At 48.8% G+C, this 6000-nt stretch overlaps 1 long non-coding RNA gene across 1 annotated transcript; it reads right to left on the bottom strand.

Annotated features, from left to right (window-relative positions):
* Positions 1 to 347: 347 nt before the first annotated feature.
* On the bottom strand, positions 348 to 4272 carry LOC130159018 (uncharacterized). Its single transcript, XR_008825587.1, has 2 exons — positions 4161 to 4272; positions 348 to 3531 (listed from the first exon to the last, which is right to left on the bottom strand). It is a non-coding gene; the product is annotated as an uncharacterized LOC130159018 (long non-coding RNA).
* Positions 4273 to 6000: the final 1728 nt, after the last annotated feature.

Here is a 6000-nt window from a genome sequence, read left to right as displayed (position 1 = left end):
CCCCTCAGCTCCAGCATGCTGGGGCTGGGAAAGCAGCAGCAGAAGGGCTCCTTCTGCAAGAGGCCTTTAAGGGAGAAAAGGCTGCATGAGGGCTTCTCCCCCATGTCTCTCCTTTCTCTAAGATGAAAGCAAGCTGGCAAGACAGCAGCCTCATGCTCTGCAGCATCTGCCACCTCTCCCTTCCCTCCCCCCCCGCTCCCAGCCCCTGCAAACCAGAGAGCAAACATGCATACTGCCAGATCTGGAGAAAAGTTTTCTACTTCAGTCCTCTTTAGCCATTTACCTGCTCTGGATGCCCACTGAACCTGCCAGTATCTCATTCCCGTAGGAAATAGAGGCAAGGAGCATAGAAAAAGCAGCATATTTATAAGCTAAGCCCCTCCCAGGGGCAGGGTTATGCTAATCAGGGAGCATCTGTCCCAGCATGGTACATGGATTACATATACACTACAGCAACATACGGAGAGGAGGGCTGACATCCAGCATGCCCTGCCCTCACCGGCACGCATGGCTGGGGGCGTCCCACCACAGGTTGGCCACGGGCACTCGAGGGCAGAGGGGCAAGGCCAAGCTTCTGCTTTCTCCTGAAGAGTTTAAAAGGATGGAACACCAGGACTGGTGCCTCCTTGGGCTCCAGTGTCCACATTCCTGATGTCTCCTTAACTTCTGGGGGGAGCTTTTTCCCCCCGTTGTTTTTATTTACTCTTGATGTTTATCCTTGGTGACAAAGCCATATATCTCGGTGAGCCACACCACAAAGCTCTGTATGCAATCTGATGGTGTGTCATGCTGGTGATGAAGACTACATCGGGCTACACAGCCTTCATATAAAATTAGAGGGTTTTTTCTCTTGCTTCCCCTGCCACAGTTGCCTGTGATAATGCAGCCATGTCCATCTCAGCACAGCCTAACATAGACCTCTGCCACTGACCAGGGCTGGGATTTCTGCCATGCGTCCTTTACACTAAGAAAACACAGTCTGAGCAAATAAAGCTGAGAAATTGTGAGTTTTTCCAAGTGGAGAGTGCCTGGGCAGCACTTCACATAGCAGAGCTGCATTTAAACTGGGGTCTGTGGGTAAGACTGGAACATAAAGATGAATGACTTCGGTTGGGTAATTAGATAATAAAATTGAAGGCTCTGGAGTTTAGCCCAGGAATATAATCTAGTATACGTGGCTGCCTAGCCTTCTCTGTCTCCTGCTGCTAGCAGCACCACCTTAACCTGGCAAGGAGATCTACCCTTCGCATGGAGTCCAAAGACAGAAATGTGTTTGGGTAGCACAGCCTGTGTACTAGCACAAGATCGGAGGCACAGGACTGACCCTGCCCTCTGGCAGCCTCTCAGCAGCTCCAGGAGGGTTTGCAGGAGGTTCTGTGTTTGGTAGGAGCACAGGGCAGGTGTTTAGGGGCTGGCAACCCCGCTGGCAGCTCAGCTGAACACAGTGCAAGTCATCCCATGGACGGGTGCAAGGGGGAACCTCTGCGCAGGGGCCACCAGGCTCATGGTGGCTCAGAGATTCGTTTGGGCAGAGCCAGAGCTAACCCTCATGCATGCCTTGTTGTGCCAGTAAATATTAATGTGGCTGTGTAGGGGGTGGTGTTTAAGGATGGAAAGGGCATCACAGCCAACCTGAAAGCAAAACTGAGGTTTTTTTTCTGGAGCGACTGCTTTCCTACATTCAGCTTTCAAGTTGTTGCAGAACTGAAGAGGAAAGCAGAGGCCAGTTCTCTCTGACTTGGGAAATCCTTCAAAAATAAAGCAAACCCATTTTGAAAGGCAGACTTTGTCAGCTGCCCTATTTTTAGGATTGACTCCTACAGGTCCTTCCTTCAATGATAGCAGTTTTGCCTGAGCAATGACTAGGGACTGCAGGATTTAGGCTTTTAATAAAGCAATTGTGTAATTAAAAATAAATGGGTCTCTAGTGTCACTATTTAAAAGAAAAGAAAACTTAGATCAAATAAGGCATTTCTTTCTTTTTGGTTTAGTCTGCTTGGATCATGCAGAGCTTTAATGACGCAGTCACAAATGTTGTATTTAAAAGGCCTCTTAGTTGCTGAGAGGAGCCCCGGGAGAGGGCTATTAACTGGCCAAATTAGGCTATTTATTTTTGTGAGTTTTGCAAGTTTGAAAAAGAGAGGCACATTTTCACTTAGGAGAGTGATATTTCAAATAGGTCACAGGAAACTCTGGCAGGCGGGGAGCAAAGCAGAGCGTCAGTAGGAAAACATTAACCAGAGACATTTTGCAAGTGCAAGTCGACATTTGGGTTCCTAATGGCTTCTGAAGTCCATTCAAAAATCTTTCAGTGGATGTAAAATAGGGGCAAGGCACCACAGCTGTGCAGGAGCCCTGGCCTAATCCCGAAAGCCTTTAAAACGGCAGAGCTGTGCCTGCGGGTGCTGCTGCAAGAGAACCCAGCGCTGTCAGCACAGCCGACAAGCTTGGCAGAAAGCGTTTGAAGGAGATGGACTCTGCCTGTTGGTTAGGAGGTAGCTGGTGCTTGCACAGATGGCTGGTCAGTCTTGAAATTTCACTGCACCTTTCCTTCCTCCAGCTTTGATTTTGATTCTTCAGACAATCGATGGGCTTCGTTTTCCTCTCACATAATCACCGCCAGAGCAAATTGGGAACGACTTCGGTTAATCCCACGGTGCAAGCTGCACTCACACCTTAAGAATCAGGCCCAATACTTCTGCATGCCCGACGCTGGTTGGCAAAGGTCCCTCTGCACCACCTCAGTGGGCACGGCACGTGCTCAACAATGACGCACCATTTCCTCCCTTTCACATTTGCAAACAGAATCAATTAATTTAAAGTCTGCTCAGGAATGATTCGTGTGAAGTTACTCTGAAGGACTGGCTCACCTCCCATTGACTTCAGCAGCTCAGGACGATGCTGCTCAGGAGCCAGAGAAGCCCCTGGGGCAACGCTGGGCTGCCACTGGGTCCTGTCCTTGCTCCAGCAGGGCTGGGGTCCCTTGAGCTGCTGCCACACAAGCCACAGGAGCACCACTGCATCTACACGTGATGGAAAGGCTTTACAGGATCAGGATCAAGATGAGAAAATAAATGATATAATAAAATAATAAAAAGCAGCGTTCCTAGAAAGTGATGTCCGATGGGTTCCTCTGGATGGATTGTAAATCCACCAGTCATAAGAGTCATGAAACAAAAACAAAATTAAAGAAAAGATAACCACACACCTATTAGAGCGAACTTTCTCTTCCTCAAGGTTTTTTTTCCTATATAAACTGGCTAATTGAGGACTCAGAGGACCAGTAAGTCTGAGGCTATGACTGTTTGTCACATCAGTGTTTTGGGCAGTGACTAACACCTCTACCATAACTCCTTTCCTTGGCTGCGGCGGGCTGAGCTCTCAGTACCACGTTCTCCTCCTCTGAGTGACCGTGTGGAGTTGCAGGTGCTTTGTGCCCAGCATTTCCACGGGACTGCAAGTTTTTATGGCACAGACAAACCAGCATTTTATTGGACCAGAATGAAGGAGCTGGCACTGGAGTGAAGGGAGCTGAAAGGGAAATATGGAGCATGCAACTTTACCGAAAACCTTGTCAGCCAATACACAAAACATCCAACGGACTCGACCTGCTTTACTCTTCCTGTAATTGCTGTACTCTGTCCTACTGAGATAAACCAACCCATCCCACCCCACACAAACCCCAACCAAAACCAGGAGGGATTTCTGGCGTGGTGAGGCCATGGGGCAGACTGGGAACACCACTGCAGGCTCAGCCAGAGAAAACTGGGATAGAGTCAGTCCCGCCGGCTGTGCCACAGAGGAAACCCCTGCTCCGACCCATGTCACTGGTGGCATGTGACAGGGCAGGCATTAAAGCACACACTGTTTTGCAGAGGTGAGGAGGGAATTTATAGGGACAGGGAAAGGACAAACGTGTCGCTTGTCCATTTAGCATGAAAGGAGCTATAAATATTGTGATAATTGTCTCCAGGAACCCAGGACAACCTCTGCCCTGACTCGCAACCACACACTGTCCCTTTGGACTTTACTGAAGCTATTCAGGTTGCAAGTCACCATCTCAGATGGCTCAACTGGCTTGTTATTCCCATTAAAAATATCCTAGCAAAGGCAGCCCTTTCCAAGGAGGTACAGAAGCTGGCTCTCTGTCTCAGACAAACCTGCTGAAGCTCCAGTTTCACTTGTCACCCAGTTGTACAGCGCTGTTCTCCAGCTGGACCTTGTGTCTGCTCCAGTGTGGTAATGCCTCCAGATCTACTCTGTGTATTCGCTTAGCCTGGCAATATTTATTTAGCAGATAAAACTCCGAAGCTGCTCCTGTAGAGATAGTTTGCAATATATTAACAAGGCCATAATATTAGTTAAAAGCATTCCTTATGTGCCCCCAAATTTTTGGTGTAAAAGAAGCAGCAGATGCCAAAGGTCACAAGGCAAATCGAGTCCTTATGAGAAGTTAACCATTAGATAAAGAAAAAGGATGAGGGTGATCTGAGGGCACTGTAAACCACTCTTTCCCCCAGGACCTTGCAGCTCACAGCATGCTGTGTATAATAACGCTTAAAACAACTAAATAGGGGTCCAAGTCTGTCAAGACACAAAGAAATTATTCACCCTTTTCCCACAGATGGGCGCAAAGCAAACATCATAGTGCAGCCCCAGGACAAACAAACGTTTCTCGATCGATGCACCTGTATAAATGCTTGGCCCAGACGGGGCTCTCTGGAAGACCTGCAGGGATTTTGGGTCACTCTTGCTTTACCTGAAGCACCGGGTCCCCACCAAGGCACCTTGTCCTGCCGCTCCCCTCCTGGGCACAGCGCCGGGCAGCATCCTCCTCCCACAGCATCCCCCCAATGGCACCTCCTGGCCCCGCCGAGCCATGGGGCGAGGGGGGATGCCCATGGCCGCCGGGCTGCCTTCCCCAGGGAAGGGCAAAGACGTTCCCTGTGGCGGTGGGGGGCTGGCAATGCCCACCGCAGGAACCTCTCCTTGGCCTGTTTTCTTTTTGTCTCTGTTTCCCCATTCAGGAAAAAGCTTCTGTCACAACAGCTGCTGATTCATTTTCTGACTTGGTGCCGAGCATGCCAGACATAACATTCGTTTGCTGCCAAAGTGGTAAAAACAATGACTTACCAGCTCATTTTTCTTCAGTTGATTATGTTGGGGGGGGGGGGGAGGGGAGAAAGAAGCTTTAATTAAAATTAGATAAGAAGGAGAATAAATCCACTAAGATGCAAAGAGCAATGCTCTGCAAGGCAGGAAAGGGGAGAGCATCCGAGGCTGTGTGGGCATACCCATCACCAAACAAAGAAAACCAGAGGGGTCCACGGTCAGTGGCGAGGGACTCTGTGGTCACTTGCTGCCCTTCACTGACTTCTCCTTCTTTCTATGCTTTCCACCTTTTAGGCGTCAACAGCTCCCCAGACCAGTAACTCTCAGATCTGACGGATGCCTTCGGAATGAGAGGAGAGAAGCTACCTGAAGATGTCTCCCATGAGGGCAGACAAGTATACTGGTCTTTGATCCTTCCCATCTTTCTTTCCTGACTTCTTCCTAGGATGAAGGAGTCCCACCATCAACATTTATTTGCTTCCTAAAACACTGACTAACAATTTGCCCAGTAGACAGAATCCACATCCAACCCATGTTTTGGAGGTCCTGAGAAAGCCTGAGATTTTGGCTTGCCCGTTAGACATTAGAGTCAAAAGAGCCAAGTCTGGACCTGATGAGTGAATCCTGACCTGTTAGACTCTCCCGTCTTTTTTTCCTCAGTATTTGACAGGGTGCTTTGGACACATGGGAATTAAGCTGATCCATATTTCCTGACCTCAGTCATACACCACAGGTCATATTTGGAAATAGCTCACCGGGTCGCTAACTCTCATGGCAAACATCCAAGTGAAGCTTAGATGCTAAGAAAACAATGACACACTTATCCTGACCACAGTACCGTCCTACCAATGTTTAGCAACAAATGAATTTCCTAACAGGCTGGCACAT

Source organism: Falco biarmicus, chromosome 14 (genome assembly GCF_023638135.1).
Source record: "Falco biarmicus isolate bFalBia1 chromosome 14, bFalBia1.pri, whole genome shotgun sequence".
Taxonomy (NCBI): Eukaryota; Metazoa; Chordata; class Aves; order Falconiformes; family Falconidae; genus Falco; species Falco biarmicus.
The sequence above is the reverse complement of the archived record's forward strand: the minus strand, read 5'-3'. Positions and strand labels throughout refer to the sequence as shown.